Consider the following 15284-nt stretch of genomic DNA (forward strand, 5'->3'; position numbering starts at 1 on the left):
CAAGATCAAGACTGTCACTGCAGTAGTTAGATAACTACAGTGCTTATTTGAATTACCCGGACGACGTACAAGTGAAGGTTAATTGGCCTGATTTTCAAATCGATTTCAAACGAATATAGTTTACTTAATATTTTGAATTTCTATTTAAGCCGGATGACGGAATATTAACAGGATAGATGGCAAACTGAACCTTGCTCAGTTGATCAGCACCTCCGAATCGATGTGATAGGCCGAATCTTTGAGTCTTGAGGGTAGGGTCCTCACGTTCAACCCAGTCCTTGAACTTCCAATAGGACTAAATGGTCTTCTCTTGCTGAGTCACGGCATTCAGCGACGGATCGACGGGAACTGACCAAAACTAGTGAAGACTTGCGCTGCCTGAATTCGATGGGCAATCGGGACGACAGGGTAGATACAGGGGATGGCCAAAATGTTTGCGATAGGCAACTTTTTTTTCTCTCACAAAAAAGTTCAATATGCTATAACTTTTCATAGAGTGCATCAAAAAATTTTAAATTTTGACTGTTTGTCCACCTATTATATGTGCATCATTGGTACAAATTTGGACTCGATTGATTAATAGTTCGCAAAGTTAGAACCGTTCGGGTAAAACACTATTTTTCATACAACTCATTTTTGAGCTGTCATATCTCGGAAACCAGTGAACCGAATTGAATGAAATTTTTAACGTACACTAACAATATACAAATGCTTCACAAACTATATAAACATAGATCCTTTTTTAAAACGTTGGAAAAGTTATCGTGGATTGACACTTTTTGGATTTTTCTCGAAAAAAAATAATTTTTTTACGTCAATGTCAATAAATTTTAGTGTTGAAGTCCAAAGATTTTCCACTTCTGTTCTCAAGTTATCTTTAATCAGATATATAAGAGCCTATTTAGATCAAAGGAAGAACACATTTTGTAATTTTTGTGTGGTATTGTAAATTTGACTTATTTTCCTCTACATGGGTAAAAATTTCAACCCGGTATAACTTAATTCGCCGGGAGAAAATATAACATTTTATAACGTTGTATTAAGTATCAATATATTGTTGATAAACGTTAAAAAAATCATTAAATTCGGTTCACTGGTTTCCGAGATATGATAGTTCAAAAATGAGTTGTCTAAAAAATAGTGTTTTACCCGAACGGTTCTAACTTCGCGAAAAACTATTCAATCGAGCCCAAATTTGTACCAATGATGCACATATAACAGGTTGATAAACAGTCAAAATTTGAGATTTTTTGATACACTCTATGAAAAGCTACAGCATGTTGAATTTATTTTTGGGAGAAAAAAAGTTGCCTATCCCAAACATTTTGGCCACCCCCTGTATGTACCTTGATAAACTGACGGAATAATGCCCATCATTTCATATTCTCATGTTCATCCAAATAGGTAGTTCATACAATTACTACGCAGTTTTTCCAAGTTAATATTAGTTACATTACTAAAAAAGTACGCAGCAGGATTTCTAAAATGGAGTATGAATTATGAAACAAAAACACGTATCCATAATATCATTTACTCAAACACATTTTGTTTCAATTTTTATTTGCTCAATTATCTATAGGAAGGGGTGCATTACTGTAGCCGTTATGATTCTTCCGGAACTTTCGTTCCATCGGTAAATATGCGGGAGTTCTAACCTGACGATATCAAGAGTGGGATAACGTCAACCATCGGTTAATATGAATCCAGATTTCCTTCCACTAGAATAAAGGTTTGACATTGAATTATTTAGAATGTCGAATAAAATTTATCAAATCTTACTGTAAATCTATGCATCCATTGCTGCAGGGGCAATATTTTTCTTCTGGCGGTGGTGGTGTTTTCACATGCAAAATTTCTGATGTACGGAGACTTCAGCTACGTTTACAACGTTGACTGACGGTTAATTAGCTAACGGTCAGTGAATAAGACCTTCAAACAAAGAAACAAATCGTCACGGTCACCTATGGTTTCTTGGTTACGACTTTTCCATTAGCGTATACGATCTATGGTTACTACCATCGAGTCCGCTAATGAAGGATCATAGAAGAAAACCATAGCACACTTGTGAATATCGTGACCAATACCAAGCCTGGTTGAATTGAAATGATGATTTTGAAGATGTTTGAAGACATTTGAAGGAGTACATTGAGAATAATATTCATCGCAGATCTATGTTAGATGTAATGTAATTTCAATTATACAAAAACGTTACCTTTTGTTTTTATATTATTTTTCCAGCCTGTATGAGTATAAGTATGAGAAAATAAATAAAATTATTTTGCCAAGATGTTGCCCAGGTTGGCAAAATAATTTTATTTATTTTCTCATACTTTAGGTTTTAATTGATGTTTAAAACAAGCAGAAGGAAATAATTTTTGAAATATCTAAAATAGATTCTACGTATAAGTTTCAATAAAAAAAACTGTTTTTTTACATGAATCCATACTTAAGTTACAGCAATCAAAAAAAAAAAAAAAAAGAAAAACGCATGAAACCTTATAAAATGTTAATCGAGATTTGCTTACTGTTTTACTGATTTTTCCTAACAAAGCTGAAACCGTTGGTACTAAACGTCATTTGTAAGCTTTTGTGTTTGATTTTTTGTGGAATCTGGATTGTGAAATAATGGAGTCAGTGACAGGGTTCCGTTTATACGCGCTGTCGTGTTAACATCTAACGACTTGGTCTTGTTGACGTTTATGGTAAGACCTGCCGCTGAGGAGCGATTGGTAAGATCATCGAGCTTGCTCTACATATCAGAGCGCCGTTGAGGTAGGGGAGCAACGTCATCAGCCAGGTCGAAGCCATTATGGTGCTCCATGGTAATGCACTGCCAAACGATTTGGTTCACGGTCAATCGCACCTACCAGAATCTCATCGATTACGATGAGAAACAGTAGCGGTGATAGCATACATCCTTAAATCTCCAGCAACGACCCGGATGGGATCGGGCAAAACACCGTTGTGCAGTATTCTGCACGTAAATGCCCTGTACTGTGCTTCAATGAGGCCGATGATTTTCTCAGGGAGACCCTTGCGCCTGAGGACTTCCCACATGTTTCCGTGATTGAGGCGGTCGAAAGCTTTTTCGTAATCAATGAACACTAGGTAGAGAGACCCATGGAATCCATTGATTTGCTCCAGAATGATACGGAGCGTCACAATATGGTCCACACAGAATCGTTTGGCACGGAAACCTGCTTATTGCCGTCGGAGAGTTGCGTCAATCTTCTCCTGTATCCGGTTTAGGATCACTTTGAAGAGGACTTTGAGAACGTTATACAGTAACATAATGCCCCGCCAGTCAGAATTAGTTCTCGCGTTTAGTATCATCATTTAGTTACGTATCTACAATGATCGATTTCTCTTCGTCGATTTTCTCTTCGGATTATTCCGGAAAATACAACCAATATTCGAATGATCTCTCGGTGTATTTCGGTGAATGACGACTAGGACTAGCACCTAAAACAATAAAAACAATCAAAAATGATTTGCAAGCCAAGTTACTAGCCGAAGAGAAAATCGATGAAGAGAAATCGATCATTGTAGATACGCCCGTATGATACTGAGCGCGAGAGTTCATACTCTTTCATTTTCGGTTTCTGTGACGTTTTTTTGGGTTTCGGAAACAGTAGGTTGTTGGCCTAAGGTCCCCTATCCGCCGTGGTGGGGCTGCCACCTTAGGTATAGCTTCCTAAGGAGGAGCATTTCATACTCAGCCGTTCGATTCCAGAATAGACGCTGTTTGAGTCGCACCTCCTTGGTGAACAAACGCTCGCGACGTACATAATTACGCTGTCCATTAATTACGAACGCTCTAGGAGGAGGAGGGGGAGTTATGGCGAAGCGTTACAAAAATTATCGGGCTTTCATACAAAACAGCGTTACGGAAGATGGAGGGGGGTTGAAAAATATCGATGAATGCTTCCATACCAATCAAACAAACCGTTTTCGTGTTTTATTTTTTTTGAAGTTTAGACACTCTGGATTTGCTTCTTTATATCATTGATAATTTTATTCATTCATAGAATTGTCCTCCTCCCTTTTAGTATTAACTCTCCTAAATTAAATGCTACTTATTTCCTTATCCTTTGACCCTAAGAGGTTATTTCGCTCACTTTGGGAATCACTGAACCAACTATAGCAGTGATCCTCAGGGCTATTTCTTCAACTACTTGTATTGCACCTTCTAGATCCATTTGTGAAACATTCAACACGTTATTCTAGATAACTTTGGGAGTAGAACAACCTCCTTAGGTAACATTGCAAGAAATTATACGGCAACATAGAGAACTCGACATCACATGCGGCCCGCGGGCCGCACTTTGGTGACCACTGAACTATAGGAATCCTGGATGTGTTTTTATGCGTTTGCAACACTCAGCAACCCTGAAAGAAAATGTTCATGTAGGTAATTCTCAGGTAACTGCATGTTATGTAACATTTCCGTAGTCTTTACTACGATTATCAGGGTTCTTGTAATCTCAACAGTTACAATGGTAAAGCTGAGCTCAAAGCACTTTCATTTTCTTGTGAAGTTGCGATGGGGATCTCGGTCGCGTTGCATTGTTCGAAGGAAAAAGTGAAAAAAGTCGTGTGTTTGGGACAGTTGTGATGAGGATCTCGTTCGCGTTGCATTGTTCGAAGGAAAAAAGTGAAAAATGACGCGTGTTTGGGGCAGTTGCGATGGGGATCTCGATCGGGTGGCATTGTCCGGCGGAAAAAATTAAAAGTGACGCATGTTTGGGACAGGTGCACATTGTCCTTCCTCATGAAGTGATAAAAATGCATGCACACTTGGTAGCCAACAGCAACAGTACTACATAAAATTGAAGGAGTCCAGGAGTGGTTGCGGTCATTCGACGACATGGAACTGGGTGAGATAATTCCGATTTTTTTCTTTACATCCTAGAAGGAGTTTGGGTAATTTCGTCAATACTCTTTCTTAAAGGCTCCTGGAGTCTGGTAATATTTGCAAATTAATCTTGTAGCTCTGGTGCTGGCCTAATATCGAAGCAATTAAAATATTAGATAAAAATAGTTGCAGTTCACAACAATCATTGAGCAAATTAAAAATAATTGGCTTAATTACCTCAACGGCTGTCGATCACAGGTAACACATGGGACTACTCTTAGTAAAATACATATAAAAGCTATCTAAGCTTGAAAATATATTCACCGTATAATCTAAGTTCAATACTGTGAGAAACGCGCCGCTATTTTCGTGAGTTGTTCGGTTTTCTCGGTAGGGAGATGGGGACGCAAATATTGAATGCGGAATCAGAAGCGCGTGATAACTTTCGTGGGAATGACGGGTTTCAAGGTTAACTAAAAGATCAATGCGGTGACGCGTTTAATATTAAACGATCGCTGACGTATGTGCATTACCGCCACCAAATAAATCATAATCGGGATGAATACCGTGACGTGTATGTTTATATAACTAGTGGATCACATCAGCTACCAAAGGTGGCTCCAAGATCCACGTCTTGCCCTACCCTACTAACAAATACTCCTTCCCGAGACAACTGTGGGGATGCTGTGGATTCCACGGTTTCTATTAACAACGGTTGTCGAACAAACATTCCTTCCCCTTCCCGATGACCGTAAGGACGTGGCCAGCGCCGTTATTGACTTTAAAATGTTGAACTCTCGAATTGTGAACATTGAGAGTGCGTAGCTAGTCCCAAGCACCATTCATTCCATTCGGTTCTCTGTGCAACTTCGATTGTTCTGGTTGATCACGGAGTAGCAACTACGATGTTTACAGTTATTTTTGCTTTGCTTTGCTTTCATTTTCTTGTTAAAACAAATGGTAACGTGGTTCAAAAGCAGAAAAATCGAGAGAAGACTAAATAGATGAAGACAAAACAACAATACTAGGGTAACGAGCCACTTGGGCAGTGGTCGATATTTTGGGCACTCTTCGCTAGTACTCAGTCAACTTCAAACCAATTATGACTTGAAACTTTGTATACGGCTAGACACTATACGTATCTCACCGCATTTCAAAAATTAAGTCAATTGGATCAAAATTGGCTGAGTTATTACAGAAAGGTGCCCAAAATAGGAGCCCTGCCGAAATGGTTCCACTTTCCTATATAATTTATTTTAAAGTTCTCCATCAAAATATGAATTGATCATATCACAATAAAAATATTCCGGATAATCGAGTCTGAAATTTCTTCAATATTAGGGAGAAGTAAGGGTAAGCTGCCATTTTTTCAAACTTTCATCGTTTAAAATGATAAATTGCCTCATTTGTTGGCATTCAGCAACTAAACAATATTTGCTTGATACTTCAGCAGAAATATTTACGAAAGTAATGCATTTTCAACGATTTTTAGCGATTTTAAAAATGGTTCGTAAATCGGAGGTGGTGCACAAGCACAAAGGCCATCTGCCATGGGGTAAGATGCCACTTAATGAAAATATTCAAAAATTACGTCCATCCCGAAATAGTAGTTTACACAACAAGGTGCAGAATGAAGATTTTTACAGCACGAGTCGTACATTTATCCAACGAGGCTGCACACTGATGTTCATAGCCATGATTAAGGAAGTCTGATCATACCAGGTTATACTGTGCAGTTGTCACAATTTTTCAAACCTGCGTCCAGAAAGCATCAATAAGTTGATCAAAACTGAAAACAGTGCTGTAATGGTTCATTACGCAACGCAAATCAGTGCTGTAATGAACCATTACAGCACTGTTAATTTGGTGGGGGAAAGTAGGCCTTTTCCTGTCAGATTTGCGTGAGGTAAAATGGCCTATTACGATGAGAAGTTGCAAAAAATGCTTTTCAGATCCCTTTCCCCCTCTGTCACGCTTTTTCATGTACTCATGGAGTACATGGAGTATCACACTTTTACAGACGCCCTCCCCCTAAACCATGGTTGTCCTATTTAAATGACCCCTAACATGGACAGGGTAGACATCAACAACCAGGCGCCTCCATCCTCAATCTCATTGGAAACACTTGGTTGATACTGTTGAACACCTGGAAGCAAGCAAAACAAACCGGAAGTTGCCAATTTTTATTAGGAAATCAAAAGATTCTCGGACGATGTGCCTGCATGGCTTCCAGAAGTATGTTTTATGCAAACATATCGTGACACCTTTCACTTATAGCAATGGGCAAATCACATTCAGGATTGATTTTATGAGTTGGGCCTTTTTACCTCATCCTGGCATTATGGACTGTTATTCTAACCGAGAAACATGAAGTTATCAACAACATTTCCATGGGTTTATATAATTCAGTCACAGTCACATCAAGCTTTTACATGCTTTTCCCGGAAAAGTTTCAGTATTCAACAATATGCGCCCGTTGGATAGGCAATTTGCGTTACAGAAATGTGACCTCAAACAACGTCACATGCAAAAGTGCTCCCTAAGTGCACTTTTATGTACAAGCTCGTGTGTTGGTTCTTAGCAATAGAGTATTAATAAATCATTCAAATGTTTCGTACTTTATGGAAGCCTATTCTAGTTCGGCATGATTTTGTGGTCAAAACAAAGAGGCGCTGAGATCAGAAAAATGCTAAACCAAAGTCACCACTCGGTCGACTTATAACAACGCAACGAGAGGCGCGCAGACGCACATCTGTTCATGAAAGGGAAAGTGCTGAAAACGTGTTTGTCGGGCGATGCAGTGTCTGCTACAGTTCGGTCGTTTAGTAGCAGCCCAGGCAAGCTGATGATCACAGGACGGCAAGCAGAGCACGCTTTACCTTCAAACCGAAAGCATGGCAGTTAACTGTTTCAATAGGGGCCCTCTCTCAATACGCTGGCATGGAAGTGTGTTTGGTTTCCTTCTGCACATTTGTATTTAAGATAGATAGGAAATCATTTGGAATTTATATACAGCAAGTTATAACAGAACTTTAGGATTGAATTCCATATCATATAGACTATAGAGTGAGACAAACTGCCCAAGAATGATTTTTTTATTCACCTAGTACAAGATCTGTTGAAAATAGACGGTAAACCTTGAAAATTATTTAAATTTCTTTGTATTTTAAGGGGCGATCTGAATTACTATTATTTACTTACTTTCATTCCTGCAAACCCAGATGCAAAGGGTCGTTATTATAGATCGCCATCTTTGACGATTACTACATATCGCCTTGAATTGTTGCTAGACCAAATTTACGCTAACTTCTTATTTCCTTATTGAGGATGCATCGTCATAAACCATAGGATTGAATTGCTTAAACAACTTTGCGGATTTATGATACATGCGCCTACGCTATTCAACTACTTTAAAATCGGGAGAAACGACAACCCCATCATGCCTTCGTCGCTTCTTATCTCCATACGTACACCAGCGTGAACTGCCGCCCGTGTTGGGTTCGAGCGAGTGTGGCTGCTGGCTGACTGAACGCATAATCACTGCGGTGATGGTCACTTCCGAAATCAAGGTGAACCGAAATATTATCAGCAAAACGAGTTGTCAGAATGGCACCCCCCGCTCACACGCAACGCAGGAAGCAGCGAACACTTGCTTTGCGGAACGAGACGAGAACCCGATCGACGGTGATCGTGTTCTCGGAAACGCCGCGCGCGCTGCGCTGCTTGCGATCTCCTGCTTGGTTTTATGAGCGTGGAAGAGCATGGGTGTTTTGGAAGGTTACGCGGTTCGTTTGCCGTTTTTTTTCGGTTCGGTAGAAATGTTCGTTTGTATGATTGTTTCGGTATTTTTTGCTGTACCAGGTAATTGAGAATAGTGTCAGCTTTGTCAAAACTATTCCTATTTTTAGCACAGTTATTCCTTACGATTAATTTTATGGACAAAACATAAATTCTGGATTTTTTTTCGAATTTATGTGATATCGCTTCAATGCTAGAACTGGTAACCTAAAAATGGTCTTCAAAATTTAATGATTTTTCATGCAACAATTTCAAGGATGGAAACATTAGTGTAGCTAGGGGGAGGTTGGTTTCCAGGGGCGCCTGGCACCCCCTAGAATATATTTGGCACCACCTAGGTTTTTTCCTTGGCATTCACCTATAATTCAAAACTCACACAATAATCTCAATATTTATTAATAGGGTATTTGAATGAAACGTGTGTAGCTTATCCCGTTTTGTATTGGTGAGAACAATCAACAGACTAATATTGTGTAAATAAAGTACCAAAATGTTGCTAATTATATCCTAACTGATTATTTTGTTTAGTACCCTCTAAATACCCAGGTAACCAATAAGCATTTGAAAAAGTCGTATTTCTGTTTTATAACTGCATTCGGCCTGCTTACTGCCGTAGCATAGCAGTTCGACTGCTAAACTGTCCTATATTAACAATTCAAATGCTACTCAAAATCTGACAGCATTTTCGTAGCATTTCAAATGTACGGTATGTTTTGGTCAACAGGCAGCATAACTGCTACTTTATTGCCATGAAACTGCTAAGAGAGATGAGTGATGCTAAAACCACATTACATTTTCACTTTCTAATTTACGTGCCACTGCTGTAGAAGCCATCATCATTCGCATGTCCAGTCAAACATTTGTTACCTATGTAAACCTAAGAAAAGCAATGGGAAAACATGCTTTGGCAAATCAATTCCATGTTGTGTTTCCAATGATCGATTTTATATTTTCAGCACCTGCCGAGCTCATAATTGAACGAAGCAACTGCCGGTGTAATACTCATGCCTCAAATAGATCAAAAATCCAACGCGCTTTATCTGATCATCTATAGCTTACCCTGTAGCGCAGTTCAGCACCATCGTCAATTCGAGGATCGAGGGATCGAATCCCAACTTGGCCGAAAGCAGCAAAAAAAAAAAATACAGCAACAGCAGTTCAGGACGTGCCCCAAGCATCAAAAGTTCCATATGAGAGTGAGAAAAAAAGAAAAGAAAGGGAAGCCGTAAAATGGGCAGGTGAAAATATTTGTTTTTATTTTTGACAATCTGGGGGATAGGAGGGATAAGCATTTAAACAGCCGTATATTGGGCCAAAACCTGCATTTAATTAGCACTAATGGCGCATATACGGCAGATTAGCATTTAATGACCTGCTGTAAAGGCGGATATAGTGCCGAATTAATGCCATTTTAACTGCTTCTTGGTTACCTGGGTAGGATTACATATTCTGAGACTGGTCTGGGTGATTTTAGTACCGAAAAATCCTTCTATTACACTGCTCTACAAAATTTTACAAAATTTGGTGTTATGGGATGAGAAAAAAAAAAGAACAGGTATTTGGGACCCTAGAAGTGTCATAGTTAAAGAATTTTTGAAAAATATTGAATCGGGCCATCACAGATTAATACCGAAGTTTGTATGGAGAACTTGGGGTGTTCAATTGCTATGCGCATTAGAAAGTGCCGAACATATATTTAGGCGTATTCGGTATGTAGGTTTGTTTCGTTATTGTCTAATGCCTAAAAATATGCACAGCGCGTTCTAATGCACATATTAATTGAACACCTTAAGTTCTCCATACAAACTTCGGTCATAAACTGTCCCAACCCCCTGTTCTTTTTTTTCATCCCATACCAAAATTTAGTGTTGAACGGTGTTATCAAGAATCAAGTTATGCTACAACTAATAAGAGTAGAACACTCTGGCAAAAGCTGGATTAGCTGTTTTTTTTTCTGAATGCCATTTTCTAATTTTCGTCAAGTATTGGTTACATGCATACATTTATTGATTCAACTTCACAGTTAAGTCAGGACATAATCAACAATAGTACGTCCAATGCTCGGTTTGTGGCTGCCGCTCGCCAGCTCACGCTCCACCTGGTCCGCCCATCGTACTCTCTGCGCTCCAGGCCTTCTTGTGCCAACCGGATCAGTAGCAAACGCCAGCTTTGCAGGGTTGTTGTCCGTCATTCTTGCAACCTGCCCTGCCCACCGTATCCTTCCGGCTTTGGCCACCTTCTGGATGCTGGGTTCGCCAATGTTTCTGAAGGGATGAGTGCAATCGAGTGATAGATTCTGTTGGTGCAGTTACAAGTGTTGGCTACTCATTACTATGGGTCTGAAAATTCCAACAGCATAGTTAACCAAGGTGACAAGAATCGCTTATTTTCGGGTATAGTGAAAAACCATTGCTATATGTCCATTAAAATGGTTATAAATCGTTTTTTCGCCTGATTGCTTTTCCGACAAACATCCCTTCAGAAGTTTTTCTACGTTATTGCTCTGTCACTATACCCGTGCTATAATTTGTGAGCTATAATTTCTTGTTGACACTATGAGTCACAACAATCATGCACAATCTGAATGCTCACCAAACAACAACAAAAGGAGCTGCGATGGACAATTGGATACTTTGTGGAACGAGATACACCGAATGTTTTCCAGTCTAACACATAAACTGGAAGCAATGCTTGAATCCTATGTGACCAGCCTCGATGATCGTATCGGACGTCTTCAGCAACACATGGATGCTTTGAAGAAGGATTGCAACGCTAGTGTAGACAATCTAACTAGGATGGTTAACGACGCTTGCTCTGCAAATCGGGACAAGTTGGAGAAACTGGATCGGGTGGAGAAAGCTCAAGACCTTGTCATCACGGGCATCCCATATCATCGAGATGAGGATCTGCATTATATCTACCGCAGTATTGCTCGCAGTATTGGCGCAGGGGAAATATCGGAGTCGATGGTGCATCTGAGACGACTCTACAAGCATCCTTTGCGGCCTGGAATATCGCCACCTATTCTCTGCCAATTTGCTTTCCGTGGATTGCGAAACGAATTCTTCAATAAGTATCTTATCACCAGATCTTTGGCACTGCATCACATTGGTTTAGGCGGACACGGTCGTGTTTACGTGAATGAACGATTGTCTCCAATCACCAGACGAATATTGAAGGCTGTTATCGGGCTGCGTAACGAAGGGTTGTTATACAAGGTCTTCACAAGGAATGGATTGGTTTCTGTAGTTTCCTACAAGACAAATGATACCATCGCAGTAAACAGTCTGGACAAATTGATGCTGCTTAAATCGTACCTATCCAAATAGATTTCTCTCTCCTTCCCATTTTAGTCCGTGATTCACATCCTTTATACTCCTTTGTATCCAAACCGCTCCTGAAAGTCTCTTTTTTTTTATTCTATTTTGTTACCTTTCCTCGTCAACTCATTAAGCTCCTTCTGATCCTATCCCACTATATCCATGATTCCTTCCTGAAAGTATCGGGCCTGGGGTTGCTGCTGGGTTTTGGAGCTGCTGCTGTTGCTGTTGGGTGCCTGCTGTTGTTTGCTGTTTTTTTTGCTGCTTGATATTGGTGCGTTGCTGTTGGATTACTGCTTTTTTATATCAAATGCCACTTGTCTGCATTATGGAATAGTAGTTCTTTAATAATGTTAGTTTATAATATTAGTTTGTTGTTCCTGGTAGATCATACTTTTTCATGTTGTTCATGTTGGGATTCGAATACTCGCTTGATCCAAATTTCCTTTTTTATTAATGCTGGCTGACGTGAGTGGTTTCAATGCTTCCACAAGTTCTCTTATTCCTAGAGCTGTTTTGAGGTCTGCTTTAGATTCTAATAATTTGAATATTGGCCATATAAATGTTCAGAGTTTGACGTCTCGACGATTCACAAAGTTCAATGAATTGAAACTGAACTTTTTGGAATGCAAGTTGGACATAATCTGTATGACAGAGACATGGTTGGACGCTTCTATTGAAAACAAGACCATTGCTATGGATGGCTACAACTTTTTCAGAAACGATCGCAATAGGCACGGAGGAGGGATTGGCGTATACGTCCGGAAAAACTTAGTTTGCCGGATTTTGCAAATGTCGGATAACAGTGGTGCTCGATCAACCGAATTCATGTGTTTAGATATTGGAAGTGGCAATGATAAATTTATGCTAGCAGTATATTACAATCCCCCGGAGTTGGACTGCTTGAATACATTGCTTCATCATTTTGATGAATTCACTGTCAAATATGAATGTACCTTTTTTATTGGTGATTTCAATGTTGATCTTCTAAAGAATAATAGTCGAAAGAAACGGTTCAATGATATTATTTCCAGCATGTCGTATACTTGCATCAACAATGAACCCACCTATTTTCATCAAACGGGATGCTCTTTGTTAGATCTTTGTTTAACAGATTCGCCAAGTAAAGTGCTAAAGTATGGTCAATTATCCATGCCTGGTGTATCACACCACGACATGATATTTGTGTCGCTAAATATAGACTCACCTATGATAAATTCAGATGTTTATTATCGAGATTACACTCACTTTAATGCAACTGCTTTGCAAGAAGCTTTCAACAGGCAAAATTGGGATGATTATTTTTCACTGAATGATCCTGATCTGCTCCTAGAATTTCTAAATGATAGGTTAACATTTTTACACGATAATTACATACCATTGAGGAAAGCTAAAGTTAAGAAAAATCCGTGGTTTAATGTCGACATTGAGCGAGCGATAATCTCTAGAAATATTGCATACAAACATTGGTTAAGATTCAAGACAGCTGATAATTTGCTACAGTATAAACGTACTAGAAATAAAGTCACCTTCATGATTAGAAAGACGAAGGAAGATTATGAGAAACGTTGCATTAACACCAATTTATCTGATAAGCAACTATGGAAAAATGTTAAAAAACTAGGACTTTCAAAAGACAGAACATGTGACAATATTTGTGACGCTTCTTCGAACGAGATCAACGATTATTTTTCTTCAAATTTCAGTTTCGACAGCCAACCTATGCAAAATTATGCAAGAAACTCGAACGGCTTCGTTTTTCATGAAATTGATGATTTCCATATTGTAAATGCAGTTTTTGACATTAAGTCTAATGCTGTGGGACTAGACAATATTTCAATAAAATTTATTAAAATTATTTTACCGTTAGCAATCTCACTTTTCAAACATTTATTCAATAAAATCATAACCACGTCTAAATTTCCGTCAATATGGAAACAAGTTAAGGTAATTCCAATTAAGAAAAAAGGAAATTGTTCCGATGTCTCCAATCTTAGACCAATAAGTTTATTATGTTCGCTATCTAAAGTTTTCGAAAAATTGTTGAAATGTCAAATGTGCGATTTCATAAGTAGGATGAACTTTTTAAATCAATTCCAGTCTGGATTTCGGAAAAAACACAGCATAACTACTACTCTATTAAAAGTGCATGACGACATTGCTCAATCGATCGATAAAAAAGGTATCGCCATATTATTATTGATTGATTTTGCTAAAGCATTTGACCGGGTGTCCCATCGCAAATTACTCAACAAACTATCATCTACATTCGTCTTTTCTAATACAGCTGTCGAATTAATTAAATCCTATCTTATAGGACGAACTCAGACGGTACTGCATAACGGAGAATTTTCCTCCTTTGCACAAATTGAGTCGGGTGTACCTCAAGGTTCAATTCTGGGGCCATTATTGTTTTCTCTGTTTATTAATGATTTACCATCGGTTCTAGAATATTGTTCTGTTCACCTTTTTGCCGATGATGTGCAAATTTATCTTTGTAGTGATAGGAAATATAACATTACTGAAATGGCAAGAAAAATAAACTCCGATCTTCGAAAATTAAACGATTGGTCCAAGAGAAACCTACTTATGATAAATCCCACCAAAACAAAGGCTATGCTCATAAACAGGTCGCGATCTTCGCCAAGAATTCCTGATTTATTTCTTGATGATAAGAAAATTGAGTTTGTTAGTCAAGCCTCTAACCTTGGAATGTTATTCACATCAAATCTTTCTTGGGATGCCCAGGTGAATCAACAATGTAGGAAAATTTACTACGGATTGAAACAATTAAACTTAACAACTAGGCATCTTGATATACAAACAAAAACTAAACTTTTCAAAGCACTTATATTACCCCATTTTATTTTCTGTGACTTTATCTACAGTAACGCATCTCTAGCAATTCTGAATAGATTGCGATTGGCGCTGAATTGTTGTGTACGCTACGTTCATAACTTGTCCTGGCGCTCAAGAGTTTCGCATCTGCACGAAACATTGCTTGGATGTTCATTCTGGCGATTCCTTGAATATAGATTATGTCTGAACTTTCATAAGCTAATTTGCTCCGAGACCCCAAACTACTTGTTCTCTAAAGTTACTCGTCTAAGATTACCACGTACCATGAACTATAGTATACCTCATCATAACTCAGCGTATTACGGGCAATCATTTTTTGTGCGAAGCATTGTCCATTGGAACACGTTACCTGTCAGCATGAAACTATGTACCTCTATCAGTGGATTCAAGCGAGATCTTCTCTCAACATTTAGCAACATGAATTAGATGGCAATTAAAGGAACCTTCAGGAA

Source organism: Aedes albopictus, chromosome 2 (genome assembly GCF_035046485.1).
Source record: "Aedes albopictus strain Foshan chromosome 2, AalbF5, whole genome shotgun sequence".
Taxonomy (NCBI): Eukaryota; Metazoa; Arthropoda; class Insecta; order Diptera; family Culicidae; genus Aedes; species Aedes albopictus.